The sequence below is a fragment of the Arachis hypogaea genome, chromosome 12 (genome assembly GCF_003086295.3).
Source record: "Arachis hypogaea cultivar Tifrunner chromosome 12, arahy.Tifrunner.gnm2.J5K5, whole genome shotgun sequence".
NCBI lineage: Eukaryota > Viridiplantae > Streptophyta > Magnoliopsida > Fabales > Fabaceae > Arachis > Arachis hypogaea.
Window position 1 is genome coordinate 62,517,660 of NC_092047.1, and position 19,808 is coordinate 62,537,467.

General features: G+C 34.2%; 1 long non-coding RNA gene and 1 other non-coding gene across 2 annotated transcripts; one reads left to right on the forward strand and one right to left on the reverse strand.

Moving 5' to 3' along the window:
* Positions 1–2,417: 2,417 nt before the first annotated feature.
* On the forward strand, positions 2,418–6,701 carry LOC140177037 (uncharacterized). The gene is made up of 3 exons (XR_011868521.1): positions 2,418–2,626; positions 3,605–3,716; positions 6,072–6,701. It is a non-coding gene; the product is annotated as an uncharacterized lncRNA (long non-coding RNA).
* A 2,618-nt stretch (positions 6,702–9,319) lies between these two features.
* LOC112731183 (small nucleolar RNA R71) lies at positions 9,320–9,428 on the reverse strand. The gene has a single exon (XR_003166972.1). It is a non-coding gene; the product is annotated as a small nucleolar RNA R71 (small nucleolar RNA).
* Positions 9,429–19,808: the final 10,380 nt, after the last annotated feature.

A 19,808-nucleotide genomic window follows, 5' to 3' on the forward strand; every position in this document is an offset into this window, starting at 1 on the left:
CATCACCCACCTCCATGGACAACCCAATAATAATCTTATCCCTTACATTACTATCCTTGAGCTGCAACTGACATATGTCCTTCCATGGACCCCCTCTAGTAGGCAGTGGCTGGGTTGATAACATCATATTTGGATTTAAGTCGTAGCAGGAGCATACAACCTTCTTCCATAAAGGGCACTCCTCCTTTGAAAAGCGCCACCACCACTTAAAGAGTAGAGCAGAGTTTCTAATCACTGCATCACCTACCCCCAAACCACCCTCCTTTTTAGGGGCCTGAATCACTTCCCACTTAACTAGTGCTATACCACTCCTACCTTCCTCCTTGCTCCATAAGAATCTTCTCTGTAATGATATCAACTTTTCTGCCACGGCCTTCGGCATCTTGTATAGGCTCAGGTAGTACATTGGCAAGCTATTCAACACAGACTTTATAAGGACTAGCTTACCCGCTTTATTCAGCACCTTAGCCTTCCACAAACTGAGCTTTTCCTCAACCTTGTCGATTATCGGTTTCCAAGTCTTGACCAGCCTCGGGTTTGCACCTAGAGGAATACCAAGATATCTGACTGGAAGGTTCGCCTCTTTACATCCCAATAAGCTGCACATGTTGTCAGTCCAATGCTGTTCACAATTGATTGGGATTAAACTGGATTTATCAAAGTTAATTGTTAACCCCGACATTATCTCAAAGCATCTTAACAATCTGACATAGTTTCTGATGGTCTCCTCCTCCGGTGGGCAGAATAATATAGTGTCATCTGCAAACTGGAGATGTGACAACTCTATGTTTTCCTTACCAACCAGCAGCGGCGAGATTCGTCTGTTCCTCACTGCCTCTCCTACCATCCTGTGTAGGACATTCACTACCAGAACAAATAAGAACGGAGACAGTGGGTCACCTTGTCTCAAGCCTCTCTCCATCTTGAACGATTTTGATGGGGAACCATTTATCAGAATTGCCATGGACGCTGTGCCGATACACTCCCTAACCCATTCTCTCCATCTCCAACCAAATCCCATCTTTTGCAGCACTATATCCACAAAGTTCCATTTTACCCGATCATATGCCTTTTGGAAGTCTAATTTAATAATTTCCGCCTTCTTCTTCCTCATCTTCAACCATTGCACTGTTTCGCACGCAATCAGTGCTCCGTCGTGAATTTTCCAACCTTTCAACACCCTTTGGTGGAGGTTTGTACAATTGATCATTGGCACTCTCGTATCCCTCATCATTGACACTCCTCAAGATCACCAACTTCCTCTACATCAATCCCTGCTCCATCATTCTCCTCCATAGTATGCTCAAAGAAAATGTAAAATTCAACAGATCTCTTATTTTGAAGCTTGTTATTGAGCAGGTCGTTGATCTCAGCATCTCCTCCTTCAATACGGTGCAACCCAGCTTCAAAGCTGGCAATGTAATCTTTGTATCCCAATTCTTTATACAAGATCTCCAAGTCCCGTTTATCGACCAAATCCTAGTCCATTCGAGAAACCTCTCTGCTTTTCCATTCTTATAAATCTGCCCACATGGTGGAAAAACAAGGACTGCAAATACATCCATCTAAAAAAGGCAAAAAATTACAATTAAATAAACAATGTTTTTTATGTTCATTATTGAAACAAATATAACCTTTCTGTGTAATATTCTATATTTTTGAAAATCTAAATATGAATAAATTATAGTTTATTTCATTAACTTTTAACTTTATATTTCTAAAAATTATTTTATTAAAAATAATTAAATTAGTTAAAAGATAAGTTGATTTTATATCAATTAGGATTTTAAGATAATTTTATTATAATTAAATATTTCACATAATTTCATTAATTGAAAAATAATTAAGAATTATATCATTTAATTTAAGTAATTTCTATTATGAATAAGTTATGATTTATTTTATTAATTCGAACACTTTATTTTTAAAAACTAATCTATTAAGGGTAATTAAATTAGTTTTATGAATATTTGGAGTTAAGTTAATTAATAATCTTGTATAATTTTATTATAATTGGTTATTTAATATAATTGAAATTTTAATTTCGGTGATGGAAAAATAATAAAAGGTTATATGATTTAATTTACGTAATTGATAATTTGGGTTCAAATTGTACCTTATAAAATGTGATCAATATGTTTATTTTATAATTTAAATTAAAAATAATTATTTAACCTCATTGATATATTGAGAAATAAAATTATATATGTTTCGAAAGTAATTTCTACAGTATTATATTTAAATACTAAGTTATTCTTGTATCTTGAATATTTTGTAAAATTTCTAAGTTACTTGTATATATTTTATTTTAACCTTAATCCTAAATTTCTTATTTTATATGTACCATTATTATTTAACACATTACCCGCTGACCAATCACTTACACATACGTACCCCACACTTGTTTATCATTTACTAGGCCATGCTCACTCTATTATCACCACTCCTTCAAGAGCAAACACCCACCACACAAACGCAATACACACATGAAGAAAAGGAAGAAAACAGAGGAGGGAGTTGAAGAGAGCAAGCGAGAGAGATCGAATGAGAGAGGAAGAGATGCGCCAAAGAGGGGAAGGAGGAGGCCGCTAATGTAACTTTAAAGAGTTTTATGGAATTAATGAAGGTAAATATTGCTGGACTAAATTAACTATTTGCGTTTTATTATTTACTTTCATGACATTCTCAACCTCTATTGAGAACTTGTGGTTAGTTCTCAGCACAAAATTTTAACCCCTTTCAGTGTCATAGGCTTGAGGACTCAGTATGAAACTACAGATGAATAATGAAACTTGTATATGAAATCAAGTTGTTTTCATAGAGTCTCCTCACACTTGTTGCATAAGATTCCATTTTATATAGAGGGGTAGGTGTTGTATATGAGTTTCATTTGATTTCACTTGTATAACATTTATTATTATTAGTATTTATGTAATTATTATTACTTGGAGATCTTTGATATATGATTTTAATAAATAAAGACAAAATTTTCTGGAATTTCTTTAAATTAGAATGTGATATCGACATAAAGGCTCAGTATTAAGTAATTATTATTAGAAAAGATTACGTAATGTTCTTTCTAGTAGAAATACCATGACTTAAGCAAGGTATTTTGCTGGAAGGGACATTACATTATGGTATCAGAGCAGTCCTTCCTGTAGAGCCTTGGAAGTGGAATAACTATGCTTTATTGTATACTCTGAGTGTTTGTCATGCCTTGTGACTTGTCCTAGTGACAATAGTTTAAGTTTTATATGCATGACTGTCTGTTAATTAACGTTGTTAGTCTACCATTGGATACCTCATGGTATTAAGTATAGCCAACTTAACACTAATAGTTTATGTATTTAAGAACATTAATGGATTATCATAGACAAAATAAAAGTAATAGGTAATGCGAATTACGGGATTTGAAAACGTTAGAAGTTACGTTTTAGGGTTAATTCCATTTAGACATATAATATTTATTCTTGCCAATGTGACTTGGGGTCATCTCTTCCTTGATTGCTTGACTTGAGAGGGAAAACTATATGAGAAGCATTAATTAGATTAGATTTGATTCTGTTTTATTTGATTGAGTTTGAATTCTGAATTTTAAGTTTAGGGTTAGCATTTCAAGGAGTGAGAGATACACACGTGAGCTCTCTTCTGGCAGCCGTTTCAATTGATAGTTTTTGTTTTCCAAGCACTATGAGTCACTAATCTCCTCAGTTAAGGTTAGTAGCTCTGTTGATTCTAATGGATTAATGTTATAGCTTTTTTACTTTTGATTAATGCATTGATATTTTCTTAAGAAATAAGTTTTCATTCTTCATCACAAGAATTTGAATGTATTGAAAAATAATTCAAATCTGAATTGAATTACATTATCACCTTCGAAAAGTTGGTTATTGGAATTAAGCTTGAAAACCTCTTCTCCTAATTCTTTGAGTTTTAAAACTGGTTTGATAAGTGACATAAAATCAACTAGGTTTATTTCTTAGGAATTGTGTGATTTTGAATCATTAAATGTGTCTCATCTCTTATCATAATCAATTGATCATGGAATGGACAATTTGTTAAGAGAAATTGAACTACCAAGGGATTCTGGTTTGATTAACTATGATTTACCATGGATACATCTTTGCATAATCAAAGTACATAGTGAAAAGCATTTGCCCTGAAGTTTAAACATCTCGAAAACCTTAGCACCTTTATTCATATTATTTTCTGAACCATTTTCAAATAGCTTTCATTTAATTCTCTGTTTTTGATACTGAATACCTTAAAACCTAATTCTCAATTGTCTAACTAGATTAATAAGTTAATCACTGTTTTCTTAGTCTATTAATCCTCGTGAAAATGATAACCTACTCACCGTAGTATTACTTGATACGATTTGGTACACTTGCTAAGTTTGAAAAAAGTCCATCAAGTTTTTGGCGCCATTGCCGAGGATTAATTGAGATTCATAATAAACCAATTAATTGATTACCTGTAAGGATAATAAGTTGCAATCAATTGGAAGTGAGAGTTGGGTATGTCTAGTATGTGTGGATTAAATTTCAGGGCTGTCCTAATTTTAATGAGTGATTCATGGAACTTGGAAAAGGGTCTGTCCACAGAATCTTGCAAAAGATTACCCAAATTCCAAGCTAGATAACTTCCTCATTAAAAATGGTATTGAGCTGGAACTAATTGAAAAAGAAACCTAGATAAGTCTATTTGAACCATATTAAATTTGAGAGTTATTGGATTTAATTTGAATTTTATATGAAATTTTGAAAATTGTACACTACTGATGTTTTTCTGATTTTTAAAGCTACAATGCAATCACGGTTTTTCCTTTATTACTGAAGTTAGAAAATTTTGAAAATTATGATTTTAGCTTGTTATAAATCTTAGTCCAAGACGGACGCGTGAACATAAAGTTTGTGTGATTCTAAGTTTGTTTGTTTATTTAAAAACAGAGTGGAAGTTAGACTATCAATGCTATTTTGGTGACAAACTTGGTTCGTGAGTTAAAAGATGAATTTTAATGTTACATGCTTGATTTCTGTTTGATGTTTGACGAAGGATGGAACACCAAATTTGTTTAGCTTAGAAGTAATGAACCTAAGCTTGGAACATATTGGTTTTCATATGATTTAAGTGACTTTTAAGTTGTAAAGGAATTGAAACAGATTTCAATGTTAATGCTAGATATTTTGAGAATTATATGTTAGTTATCTACTGCGAGGAAGCAGTCAGAAATAATTCTTTTGAGAAAAGATAAAGTATCGATTAAAAATATGCCATAGAAGAACATATATGCTTGTCACAGAAGAGCAGAGCAATGTTTGTTTGATATCTGCCATAGAAAAGCAGAACTGCCACATTAGAGCAGTCTCTTTTCCAGGCCTCAAATATCTACCACAGTAGAGTAGAGCTACCACAGTAGAGCAGTTTAAAATTATATTACACACCTGTTGGAAAATCATATCCGAGACTTGTGACCGGTTAATGTCGGGAGCGGGCAAACAACCGACACATGAGCTCATGACATGCACTAAGGCTAGACATTCATCATATGTATTTGTATGACTTGCTTTAGTGTGCCTGATAAACCACTATTTTATGGTTTATTTTGAATTGAATTAAGTGGATTTTGTCAACTATTCTCACACTTATTCATGTAAATTGCATGTTTTTAAGATTCCTTCCTAATTTTGTGCTATGATTGAAAACATGTTTTCTAGGCCTTAAAATTACTAATTTTTAATTCTATCTTATTACCATTTGATGCCGTGATGTGTTCGTTGAGTGATCTAAGGGTTATAGGGCAGGAATGGCTTAGAGGATGGAAAGGAAGCATGCAAAAGTGGAAGGAACATAAGAATTTGAAGATTTGAGAAGTTGGTCTCGACGCGTACACATGGATGATGCATACGCGTGACCAATTGATGAACGGATATTTTATACGCTTTTTGGCATAATTTTCATATAGTTTTTAGCATGTTTTGTTTAAGTTTTATTATATTTTCATAGGTTTTAGTGTAAAATTCACATTTTTGGATTCTATTATGAGTTGTTGTGTTTTATGGTGCTTTTAGGTATTTTCTGGCTGAAATATGAGAGTTTGACAAAACCTGATTTAGAGGCAAGGAAAGCATAGCAGATGTTGTCAGGATCTGACCTTCATGCATTCAAACAAGCATCTCTGGAGTTACAGATATCCAAATGGAGCGTTCTCAACAGGTATGGAAAGCTAACATCCAGGGCTTTCCAGTAATATATGATAGTTTATACTTGTCTTTGGAGATGAAGGCCCAAAACTGGCGTTCAACGCCAGCCACATACCCCCTTCCTGGCGTTGGACGCCCAAAAGGGAGCAGCTGGCGTCCAATGCCCACAAAGGTATCCCAAGCAGGCGTTCAACGCCCAAGAAGCCTCCTAGCACGTGGGAGACACTAAAGCTTAGCCCAAACACTCACCAAGTGGGCCCTAGAAGTGGATTTTTGCACTATCAACTTAGTTTATCTTATTTCTGTAATCCTTAGTCATTAGATTAGTATATATAGACAAGAGTTCACCATTGTTAGGGGACTTTTCTTGACTCTTCCCCACTTTTATGTTTCATTTTGTATTTCTTCTATCAGCATGAGTCACTAAACCTCCTAGGTTAAGGTTAGGAGCTCTCCTGAGTTTTATGGATTAATAAAAGCACTACTGTTCTATTTTAATTCATGTTTGATTCTCTCGTAATATGTATCTTCGTTGTTCAACCTTATGAATGAGTTGAACCGTCAAAAGTTATCTCTATTCTACATGGGTTCAGCGAGCGTCTTTCATCGGATATCAATGAACCACTAGCTTGAGCATACGTCTTTTAGAAGGCTAATCGACGACTTCATTGGGGACTTCTCGAGACATCAGTTCAGCTGAGGTATGGGGAGATTAGGGTCTTTGTGGTAAAGGCTAGAATCAAGGCATAGCATTCTCTGATTCGGAAGATTCGACCTTGTCTGTGGCATTTTGTGTAGGATCCCCAAGGGGATGAACTGTAGGAGCTTCACCCTAATTCAGACTGGATGCGCACTAATCCTGGTGTTCAGCCTAGAGGAAGATTGGCGGCCGGTCAAACGGGCGTTCATCACATACAACCTGCTATAGAAGAAATCATTCACAGTTGGAGTAGACAGTAAGAAAGGATTGATCCAGAAGAACAAAGCATCTTTGAAGCCTTAACCATCTTCTTACCATTAGATTCACAACCACTGAGTAACGTTATCTTTATTTTACTTTTATGTGTTTAAACAACTACACAACTTTTTTATCCGTCTGACTAAGATTTACAAGATAACCACTGTTTGATCAAAGCTGACAATCCTCGTGGGATCGACCCTGACTCACCTCAGGTATTACTTGGACGACCCAGTGTACTTGCTGGTTCAGTTGTACGGAATGTGGAAATCCGTGCACCAAGTTTTTGGCGCCGTTGTTGGAGATTGTTTGAGTTTAAACAAACTAACGGATGATTTTGTTGCTTAGATTAGGTGCTTTTTAATTTTGTTTGAGTCTCTTGTTTTTCTTTTTCGAAAAAATAAAAATTTTTTCAAAAATCTTTGTTTTCTTTATAATCTTTATCTTTTGTTTGAGTCTTTTGTTCTTGTTCTTGTTAGAGTTCGAACTTTCTTGAGTCTTTTTCCAAAAATTTTCAAAAATAGTGTCTTTTGCTTGGGTTTAGTGTTAAATCTTAAGTTTGGTGTCCATTGCATGTTCTTTAATTGCTTTGAATTTTTCGAGTTTTGTTCTTGGTGTTCTTCTTGGTCTTCAAGTTGTTCTTGTTTTTCTTCTTGTTTTGATCTTTAAAATTTTTAAGTTTGGCGTCTTTAGGTATTTTTCTTTATAATTTTTGAAACTTAGTGTCTTTAGATCTAAAAATTTTATGTTTGGTATCATTTAGTTGTTTTTCTTTTTCTTCATTAATTAAAAACAAAAATAAAAAAATATATTTTCTATCTTTTTACATTAATTTTCGAAAATTGCAACAAAAATTTCAAACTTTAATTTCAAAATCATTATCTTATATTATCTTAGTTTTAAATTTCAAATTCAAATCTTTTCAAAATCAAATCTTTAAAAAAAAAAAAACATATCTTTTTCAAATTACTATCTTATCTTTTTATCTTTCTTTAAAATTCAAAAATCTTATCTTACCTTATTTCAAATTCAAATGTTAAAATTCAACTTCAAAATTTAAAATTTAAAATTTAAAATTTAAAATTTAAAAATTCAAAGTCAAATCTTTTTCAAAAATCAAATTTCAAACCTTATCTTTTTCAAATCTTTTCAAATTCTTATCTTATCTTTCCTAAATTCAATTTTTAAAATAAAATCTTTTTCAAATCTTTTCAATTTCTATCTTATCTTTTCTAATTTTAAATTCAAATTTTTTCTAATCTTCTATCTTATCTTCTTTTCAAATCTTTCAAATCTTTTCCTAACTAATTTTTCTATCTTCTAATTTTTGAAAATATCTTCTCTATTTCTCTCTATTCTTTTTCAAAATTTAGTATTTAATTTTCAAATCTTTTTAGTTAATTAGCTTTAATTTTTGAATTTAATTAATAAATAAAATAAAAAAATATTTTCTCTTTTTACTTTTAATTTTCGAATTCTTCTGCCCTTTGATTCGAAATCTTCTTCTCTTTTCTCTATCTTCATTCTTCTTTCTTCTTCACATCTCACAGGGAGTCCTCTATTCTTAAACATAGAGCTCCTATGCTTCTTCTTTCTTGTTTTCTTTTTCTTGTTTTTGAGCAGGAACAGAGATAAAGAACCTCTCTTAAATCTTGAACCTGAACCTGAGAAGACTCTAAGGAGGCATTTACAACAAGCTAAAGCACAACACTCCAGAAGAAACCTCACAGAGCTTTTCGAACAAGAAGCTGAAAACATGGTAGCCGAGCCTAATAATGAATGAGATGCAAGAAAGGTTCTTGGTGAATACACCATACCAACTTCTGATTTCTATGGAAGAAGTATCTCCATACTTGCCATTAGAGCAAACAACTTCGAGCTTAAGCTTCAATTAGTCTCTCTAATGCAACAGAATTGCAAGTTTCATAGACTTCCACTGGAAGATCCAAATCAATTCTTATCTGAATTCTTGCAAATTTGTGACACTGTTAAGACCAATGGAGTGGATCTTGAGGTCTACAGACTTATGCTCTTTCCCTTTGTGGTTAGAGACAGAGCTAGGATATGGTTGGACTCTCAACCTAAAGAAAGCCTTGACTCTAGGGAAAAACTGGTTAATGCTTTCTTGGACAAGTTCTTTCCACCTTAGAAGATGAGTAAAATCAGAGTGGAAGTTCAATCCTTCAAACAAAAAGAAGGTGAATCCCTCTATGAAGCTTGGGAAAGATACAAGCAACTGATCAGGAGATGTCCTTCTGACATGCTCTTAGAATGGTCTATCCTAGGCATCTTCTATGATGGCCTCTCTGAGATGTCTAAAATATCATTGGACAGCTCTACAGGTGGATCACTCTACTTGAAGAAAATGCCTGCAGAAGCAAGAGAACCCATTGAGATAGTTGCAAACAACCAATTCATGTACACTTCTGAAAGAAACCCAGTAAATAATGGGGTAGCTCAGAAGAAAGGAGTTCTGGAAGTAGACATTTTGAATGCCATATTGGCTCAAAACAAGATCTTGATCCAGTAGGTCAACATGATCTCTCAGCATTTGACTAGAATGCAAGCTGCAACTGGCAATACTCAAGAAACTTCCTTTGAAAGAGAAGCTTATGATCCTGAACAACCCATGATGGCGGAGGTGAATTACATGAGAGAACCTTATAGAAACACCTACAACCCCTCATGGAGGAATCATCCTAACCTTTCATGGAAGGATCAATAGAAGCTTTAGCAAGGCTTCAATAATAATCATGGTGGAAGAACCCAGAATGGGTTCAACAACAGGCCACCATTCCCATCTTCTCAGGAACACGTGGAGACTCCTAAGCAAAGTCTTTCTGACTTAGTCACTAGAGTCTCCAACCTCTCTAAGATCACTCATATTTTCATAACTGAAACAAGGTCCTCCATCAGAAATTTAGAGGTACAAATTGGTCAACTGAGCAAGAGAATCCCTGAGACTCCTCCTAACACTGTTCCTAGTAACACTAAAGTAAACCCAAGAGAAGAGTGCAAGGCCATCACTATTGAAGCTGAGATTGAATCTGAAGGGAGTAATCTGGCGTTGAATGCCAATGATGAGATCCCTAATGGGCGTTAAATGCCCAATGATATGCCATTCTTGGCGTTGAACGCCAGTAAGGAAGTCCTTATTAGGCATTCAACACCCAATGTTACACCTTTAATGGCGTTGCACGACAGGAAGGAGGTCCCTCCTGGGAGTTCAACGCCCAAATTGGCAGAGAAGCTGGCGTTAAACGCTAGTGAAGATGTCCCCATTGAGTGTTCAACGCCCAAAAGGCCACAAGAGGTGGATTTGAACACCAGTAATGGTGTTCCTACTGAATATTCAACACCCACTGATGAAGTCCCTATCCAAGAATTAAAAGAAGCCAAGGCTCATGTAGAGACCATAGAGGTCCCCTTGCAAGAACTCTTGTAATTCATGAGTTCTAATGAATACTCATCCTCTGATGAGGATGAGGAAACTAGGGAAGAGCAAGTTGTTCAGTAGCTAGGAGTTCTCATGAAGCTAAATGCCAAGTTATTTGGAGTAATGACATTGGAGGAAGAACCTCCAGTGCTTACCAAAGAACTCAATGCTTTGGTTCAGCAGAAGCTGCCTCAAAAGCTTCCGAATCCCGGATGCTTCTTAATTCCTTGCACCATAGGCACCATGACCTTTGAGAAGGCTCTGTGTGACTTAGGGTCAAGTATAAATCTTATGCCACTCACTGTGATGGAGAAGTTGGGCATCTTTGAGGTACAAGCTGCAAATATCTCACTGGAGATGGCAGACAAATCAATGACAAAAGTATATGGCTTAGTAGAGGATGTCTTAGTGAAGGTTGAAAACCTTTACATCCTTGCAAACTTCATAATCTTAGATACTGGGAAAGATGAGGATGAGTCCATCATCCTTGGAAGACCTTTCCAAGCCACTGTGACGAGCGGATTTCGGCCAGTAAAAAATTTTATAAAAATAATCACGTTGTAAGTATAGTTTCTAAACCAGCAAAAAATCCTTTCTTACAAAAACTTATTTGTCACTAAAGCAAACCCAATAAAATTGATAACCGAAGTATTTAAACCTCGGGTCGTCTCTCAAGGAATTGCAGGAAAGTATGATTTATTATTGGTTATGGAAAAAGGTATATTGTTGGGTTTTTGAAATATGGAACAAGGAAATAAATTAACACTAAAGTAAATTAATTATCATGAAAACCATTGCAAGGTATAAGAACTGGAAATCCCATCCTAGTTATTCTTATCAAGTGTGATGAGAATTGTTTATTGCTCCCACTTAGTTAACCCTTACTAAATAAAGAAAAGTCAAGTGGACTAATCAATTTGATTCCTCAAGTCCTGGTCAACTCCTATGGAAAGACTAGCTTTAGAGAAATCCAAATCAATCAGCAAATTCTAATTTTCAATCAACAGCTGAGTTTGATAACTTATGTGTCACCAATTACTCAACCCAAGCAAAGGGAGAGAAATCTAAATTAAATTAAAGGCATTAATAACATAAGTTAAAGAAAGCAATCATAAATCTGAAATACCTCAAATTGTATTAAATAGAAAATGAAATTAACATGGAGTTCATAAACCAATATTGAGAAAATAAACAAACCAAAGTAATAGAATAATTAAAATTAGAAGAGAACATAAATTAAAGGAACATTGAACCTGGAATTGAGAAGAAACAATCCTAAAACTAAGAGAAATCCTAAATCCTAAAACCTAGAGAGAGGAGAGAGCCTCTCTCTCTAGAAAACTACATCTAAAACCTCAAATTGTGTATATTGAATGAATGATTGAATGAATGAGAAGATAGGAAGAAACACGAGCAATACGTACGTGTCATACCATATACAGTCATACCATATACAGTCACGCGTCCGTGTCATCCATGCGCGCGCATCGCTACCATTTCCTTCAAAACTTCATTTTCGCGTGTTCCTTCCACTTTTGCATGTTTCCTTTTTGTCCTCTAAGCCATTCCTGCCCTATAAAGCCTGAAAACACTTAACACACAGATCACGGCATCGAATGGTAATAAAGGATAATTAAAATTAACATTTTTAAGGCCTAGGAAACATGTTTTCACATATATCACAGAATAAGAAAGGAATTGTAAAACCATGCAAATTATATGAATAAGTGGGTGAAGAATTGATAAAAACCACTCAATTAAACACAAGATAAATCATAAAATAGTGGTTTATCACACTGCCAATGCTATCATTGAAGTAGCAAAGGGAGAACTGATTTTACAACTAGGGGAGGAGCACATCTTGTTCAAGATGCCTCACCCCAACTCTCCTTCTGAGAAAAAAGAGATAAATGTGCAACACTTAGTGTTCCAACCATCTCTCTCAGTGCAAAGCTTTATGAAGCCCCCAGACACTAATTCTATGTTTGGTGTTGGGCAGCCATCAATAAGCACTGAGACCAATGGTACTAAGAAGAAAGTATTTAAAGGCTGCAGGGACAAAAAGATCCCCACTAAAGGCCTCTCATCTGGCACGAGAGTTGTCTTCTCCAAGAAACCAGTCATACCATATACAGTGAGTCGCATCCTGTCTCTAGAGCATGTAGAACTCATCCATGAGAAGATAGGAAGAAAGTTCACTGTAAGGGGTGAAATTCTGATCCCATATCATTCTCTATAAGGAGCTAACCGTCAATCTAGTGATGTTAAAGAAGCACTTGTTGGGAGGCAACCCAACCATAGTTATTATTTATGTTTTTCTTGATTATTTTCTTTAGGATCATGATCATGTGCATTAGTCAGAACACAGACAGAAACGTTCAGAAGCAGAAACAGAATACCCTGGAGTACATGTCTTGCTGGCATTGAACGCCAGACAAGAAGGCAAGAGTGGGCGTTCAACTCCCAACAGAGACAGAAGACCTAGCATTGAATGACAGAAAGGAGGTCCCTCCTGGGCGTTCAACGCCTTGAGTCGAGCAGCAAGCTGGCATTAAACGCCAGCTATGGAGCATGAGATGGGCGTTCAAAACCCATAAGGGGGCAAGGAATTTGAATTCCCTTGCCTCTCAGGACCAGTGGGTCCCACAACATCTTCACCTACCCCGCCTTCTTCTCTCTTTTTTTTACACTTTCCATCACACTCTTCCCTATAAACCCTCAACAAATCACATCCATACCTCTTCCCCAAAACCATCATAACTTCCACCAACCCTCACCCACTAATATTTCCCCCCCACTAATTGGAAGCCCTATAAATACCCCCATCATTCCACTTATCCCACACACTACTCATACACCTTTAGCCCTCACTTGGCCGAATTGCTCTTCTCCCTCCATCTCCATCTATTTTCTTCTTCTTCTACTCTATTCTTCTGTTTTGTTTATTTTTTCTCCAGGACGAGCAAAGTTTTAAGTTGGTGTTGGAAAAGCCTTGCTTTGGAGAATTAAGTTCCAACATGGGACAACTAAAGGTGGAGCACCAAGAGCACTCTATCATTCTCCATGAGATTAGAGAAGATCAAAGAGCTATGAGGGAGGAGCAACAAAGGCAAGGAAGAGACATAAAGGAGCTCAAGAGCACCATTGGTTCTTCAAGAGGAGGAAGACGCCACCCTCACTAAGGTGGACCCGTTCCTTAATCTCCTTGTCTATTTATTTTTTCTATTTTCGTTCTCTATGCTTTATGTTGTATTCATGTTTGTGTCTTTATTACATGATCGTTAGTGTTTAAGTTTCTATGCCTTAAAGCTATGAATGTCCTATGAATCCATCACCTGTCTTAAATGAAAAATGTTTTAACCGCAAAAGAACAAGAAGTACATGATTTCGAATTCATCCTTGAAATTAGTTTAATTATTTTGATGTGGTGACAATACTTTTTGTTTTCTGAATGAATGCTTGAACAGTGCATATGTCTTTTGAATTTGTTGTTTATGAATGTTAAAATAGTTGGCTCTTGAAAGAATAATGAAAAAGGAGAAATGTTACTGATAATCTGAAAAATCATAAAATTGATTCTTGAAGTAAGAAAAAGTAGTAAAAAACAAGGCTTACGAAAAAAAATGGCGAAAATAAAAGAAAAAAGAAAGAAAGAAAGAAAAAGAAAAAGCAAGCAGAAAAAGCCAAGAGCTCTTTAAACCAAAAGGCAAGAGCAAAAAGCCAATAACCCTTTAAACTAAAAGGCAGGGGTAAAAAGGATCCAAGGCTTTGAACATTAATGGATAGGAGGGCCTAAAGGAATAAAATCTTGGCCTAAGCGGCTAAACCAAGCTGTCCCTAACCATGTGCTTGTGGCGTGAAGGTGTCAAGTGAAGAGCTTGAGACTGAGCGGTTAAAGTCGTGATCCAAAGCAAAAAGAGTGTGCTTAAGAACCCTGGACACCTCTAATTGGGGACTCTAGCAAAGCTGAGTCACAATCTGAAAAGGTTCACCCAGTTATGTGTCTGTGGCATTTATGTATCTGGTGGTAATACTGGAAAACAAAGTGCTTAGGGCCACGACCAAAACTCATAAAGTAGCTGTGTTCAAGAATCAACATACTAAACTAGGAGAATCAATAACACTATCTAAATTCTGAGTTCCTATAGATGCCAATCATTCTGAACTTCAAAGGATAAAGTGAGATGCCAAAACTGTTCAGAGGCAAAAAGCTACAAGTCCCGCTCATCTAATTGGAGTTAAGTCTCATTGATATTTTAGAATTTATAGTATATTCTCTTCTTTTTATCCTATTTGATTTTTAGTTGCTTGGGGACAAGCAACAATTTAAGTTTGGTATTGTGATGAGCGGATAATTTATAAGCTTTTTGGCATTGTTTTTAGGTAGTTTTTAGTATGATTTAGCTCATTTTTAGTATATTTTTATTAGTTTTTAAATAAAAATCACATTTCTGGACTTTACTATGAGTTTGTGTGTTTTTCTGTGATTTCAGATATTTTCTGGCTAAAATTGAGGGACCTGAGCAAAAATCTGATTCAGAGGCTGAAAAAGGACTACAGATGCTGTTGGATTCTGACCTCCCTGCACTCGAGATGGATTTTCTGGAGTTACAGAAACCCAATTGGCGTGCTCTCAATTGCGTTGGAAAGTAGACATCCAGGGCTTTCCAACAATATATAATAGTCCATACTTTTCTCAAGTTTTGACGACGCAAACTGGCGTTTAAACGCCAACTTCCTGCCCTATTCTGGCGTTAAATGCCAGAACTGAGTTACAAGCTGGAGTTAAACGCCCAAACTGGCACCAAAGCTGGCGTTTAACTCCAAGAAAAGTTTCTACATGTGAAAGCTTCGATGCTCAGCCCAAGCACACACCAAGTGGGCCCGGAAGTGGATTTCTGCATCATTTACTCATTTCTGTAACCCTAGGTTACTAGTCTAGTATATAAACTACTTTTAGAGATTTATTTTATGTTTTTTGTACATCTTTTGACCATTGTACACGTTTGAGAGGCTGGCCTCACGGCCATGCCTAGACCTTTCACTTATGTATTTTCTACGGTGGAGTTTCTACACCCCATAGATTAAGGTGTGGAGTTCTGCTGTTATTCATGAATTAATGCAAAGCACTATTATTTTTCTATTCAATTCAAGATTATTCTTATTCCAAGATATTCACTCGCACTTCAACCTGTTGAATGTGATGATCCGTGACACTCATCATCATTCTCACCTATGAACGTGTGCCTGACAACTACTTCCGTTCTATCTGCAATAGCTTGAGTGTGTATCTCTTAGCCTCCTGGTTCACGATCAGAGTATTCATGGTATAGGCTAGAATTATTGCCGGCCATTCCTGAGATCTAGAAAGTCCAAACCTTGTCTGTGGTATTCCGAGTAGGATTTGGGAAGGGATGACTATGACGAGCTTCAAACTCGTGAGTGTTGGGCGTAGTGACAGACGCAAAAGGATCAATGGATCCTATTCCAACATGATCGAGAATCGACAGATGATTAGCCGTGCGGTGACAGCGCATTTGGACCATTTTCACTGAGAGGACGGACGGTAGCCATTGACAACGGTGATCCCCCAACATACAGCTTGCCATGGAAAGGAGTATGCCTGATTGGATGAAAGCAATAGGAAAGCAGAGGTTCAGAAGCAATAAGCATCTCCATACGCTTATCTGAAATTCTCACCAATGAATTACATAAGTATCTCTATCTTATTTTATATTTTATTTATATTTTAATTATCAAAACCTCATAACCATTTGAATCTGCTTGACTGAGATTTATAAGAATGACCATAGCTTGCTTCAAGCCGACAATCTCTGTGGGATCGACCCTTACTCACGTAAGGTTTATTACTTGGACGACCCAGTGAACTTGCTGGTTAGTTGTGCGGAGTTGTGAAGAAGAATTGAGATTATGAACGTGCGTACCAAGTTTTTGGCGCCGTTGCAATCACAATTTTGTGCACCAGATATCTGTATAAAATACATGATATTCACCATAACATTTCAGAATTTATCTTCTCACAAAAACACCTTTTAGTTCTTCAAATGAGATTGTGAATGAAAACAATATCTAATGAATTTTCACAAATAAATTTCACTCCTTTAGATATTTGTAACGAAATTTGACCAAAATAATATACTTTTAATATGACTCTATCATCCATTTTTTTCTCATATGAACGTAAATTTTATTGTATTTTTTTTAAGCACTAACGAAAAGCATAGTTCTAGAGGGCTGAGGGAAGAAGAAGGAGAAGAAGAAGAAAAAGAGAGATATGCCAACTCGGTACGAGTTACACATACATATATAAAACAAATTGGTTGGTACAATTTCTATTGACACATTCAAAAAATATATAATATTAAGTAAATCGGACGGTCCAATTTGCTCTCCCCAAAATAGAAAAAATAAATCACATTCAAATCGAACAGTTCGATTACCTATAGTCAAATTCAATTTTTTTCTCCCACACAAATCGAACCCTTGGATTTGTGTACCTACTTTCACTAACAAAAAAAAAAAAACAGACAATCTAATTTTTTCTACCTATATTTAAAAAAAAAAATAGCCATCACATTCAGGTCTAGCACCTCGAATCTCCATAACAAGGCATAACACATACAATATGCATATCGAAAAAAATGAGCCCCAATTCAGTTGCTGTTTATTTTTTCAAATGAAAAGATCATTTTTATCTTTAAAAAAAGACATTGCGACCTCTAATAAAATTACTTTAGAATAATCCTTCTCTGTTAAAAATCCATTAAATAATAACATAAATTAATTTTGTAGAAATTTTATTTGTAATTTGTTGGATTTCAAATCTTCTACAAACTACTAATAAGTTTATTTTTAAAAATTCTTTTACTTGTGGTGGTTAAATAGAGAAGAACCATTGTCAAAAGTGATATCACAAGAAAAAAATAATTACAATACGAAAATCTTTTAAAAATGAAAAATAGTATCGCAAAAAATATGAGAGAAGAGAATGGTGATGTTGATGGTGTTGCTGTCGATGTTGACAGTGGTAGAGGAGATAATAATAACGATAAGATATGATTGCGTAATTAAAACAACTAGAATGAGACCCGCGCTATGCGCGGACGGTAAATTAATGATAGTATATAATAAATATTAAAAATGACTATATTTTGTAGAATTAAATTAAATATGTGTAAACTAAAGTTAAATTTGGAAGGTGTTTTGTTTAAAATAATTTGTAGTACAAAAGATTTGGATGTTAAAGTTTTACAAAGTGACATTTTTATTTGGTAGTTTGATTTTTGTATTTGTTTTAGTGGATGGATTTAGTCTTCTTATGTGGCGCTCGTCCTCCTTTTTCTTTATTGGTTATTGTTAGAATTGTTGCTTTTTTCTTTCTGTCGAGGTTCTTGTGAAGGCATGCTCTTTATGAATTGTTGAGTTGTATGCACTTTCTATTATGTTGTTTGTTCCATCTTTGTATATATGTTTTTCTTCCGAAGATGTGTCTTGAATTTGTATGGTTTTCTTTCTTCTTAATCTCTTGATGTACTTTTCCAATGACATCTACAATAAAAAGAACAAAAATGTGTAGATTTTATTTTTAATAAGTTATTTTTAATAAGAATAATTGAAATAGTATAAAATGAAATTACTTGTTAGTATTTTTCTTTAACCCACTCTGTCAGACAATGTCTCAAGTGATGCAAATTCAAAATAATCTTGGAAAATGTTCAAAAACTGGATCTTTAATTTCTTTCGAAACAATTGTGAGTAAAAAGTTTGCTTTCATTATACCTTTAATTGGCCTATACAAATTATTTGTATCTTCTATTTTTAAATTTGTATAGTATAGACTTTTCCTTCCCTGGCGTGTTAGTAAATCATAGTTCATAATTAGTTAAAAAAGAATAATGAATAGCATATTAAAAGAAGTATAATTTTAACGATATTAAAATACAATTATATATAAAGTATTATAAAATAATATAAAAAGTATAAAAAACAAAAATAATTAAAGTATTTTTTCGTAAATTCAATTTAAAAATATAATAAATATGTTTGTTTTGTACCTTTTCATCTAATATAATCTTTTTTAAGCAAAGAGACTCTTCTTCATTTGTGGGTGTTAATGTTTCCCATAGATGAATCACGCGAACTTTGATAAACTAATTGTCTTTTTGTTTGGTAATATTGTCCAAAGAATGATGCTGCATTGAGTAAGTTTGAGATGTGTAGTTTAAAAATAAATTTTTTGTGCTAAATTTGATATCATTTGAAGGAATAGTAATAAGAGACTTATATAAGTAGTTTAAATAGTATGGAATTTGAATATTTGTAACGTAAAATTTATTATGATTAATAATATTATTATTACATTTGTAATATGAATGTTTATTATATTTAATAAGTTATTTATAGAAATTAATAAATTAATTATTGGAGTTATAAATTTATTGTATTGTTTATAACGGTGAGATATAATAAATATATGGATGTGGAATCAATGTCTTTGTAGGTTAGAAATTTGATTACAATTTTTTGTATTTTTTTTTTTTTGCTGATTTGAAAATAATAGTTGATTTGGCAAAAATTGAGTAGTTGGTTCTAATATTTTGTCAAGTAAGCGATGTTGCTGACATGACATTAGTAGAAAGAAAAAGATGTTTTAAAAGTAATGTGAATAAACTTATGTATCTACTTTTATATATTAAGAATAGATAGAAGTAGAAATTATAATGGTGACGAAAAAGACAATGATAATAATGATAATAGTTGGTCTTATTGTAGAAAAAAATTTTGTAGAATTTTAGATTCTCACAAATTACAATAAAAACCCTACAATATTAATTTTTGTTACTATTTAACGATTTTTTTAACAAAAGAATCTTATTGTTTCAAAATAATTTTGTTAGAAACTAAAATATTTTTTTTAATACATAGAATTATAGAAATCGCCTTATGATTAAAAAAAAGTAGATAAAAACCGAATATAGTATTTACTCTCTTCCACCATAAACATTTCCTACTTTTTATAGAGGGGAAAGGGCTTGTTATAGAAATAGACGGAGAGCATTATAGAATCTTTCTCTCTCGGGGGAAGGTACTGTATTTTATTTTAAAAAAAGGGTATGTTTAGGAAATAGAGGGGTGCAAGAGTGTAATACTTGAGGATAATGATCTAAATGATCTATAAAACATTCTATAT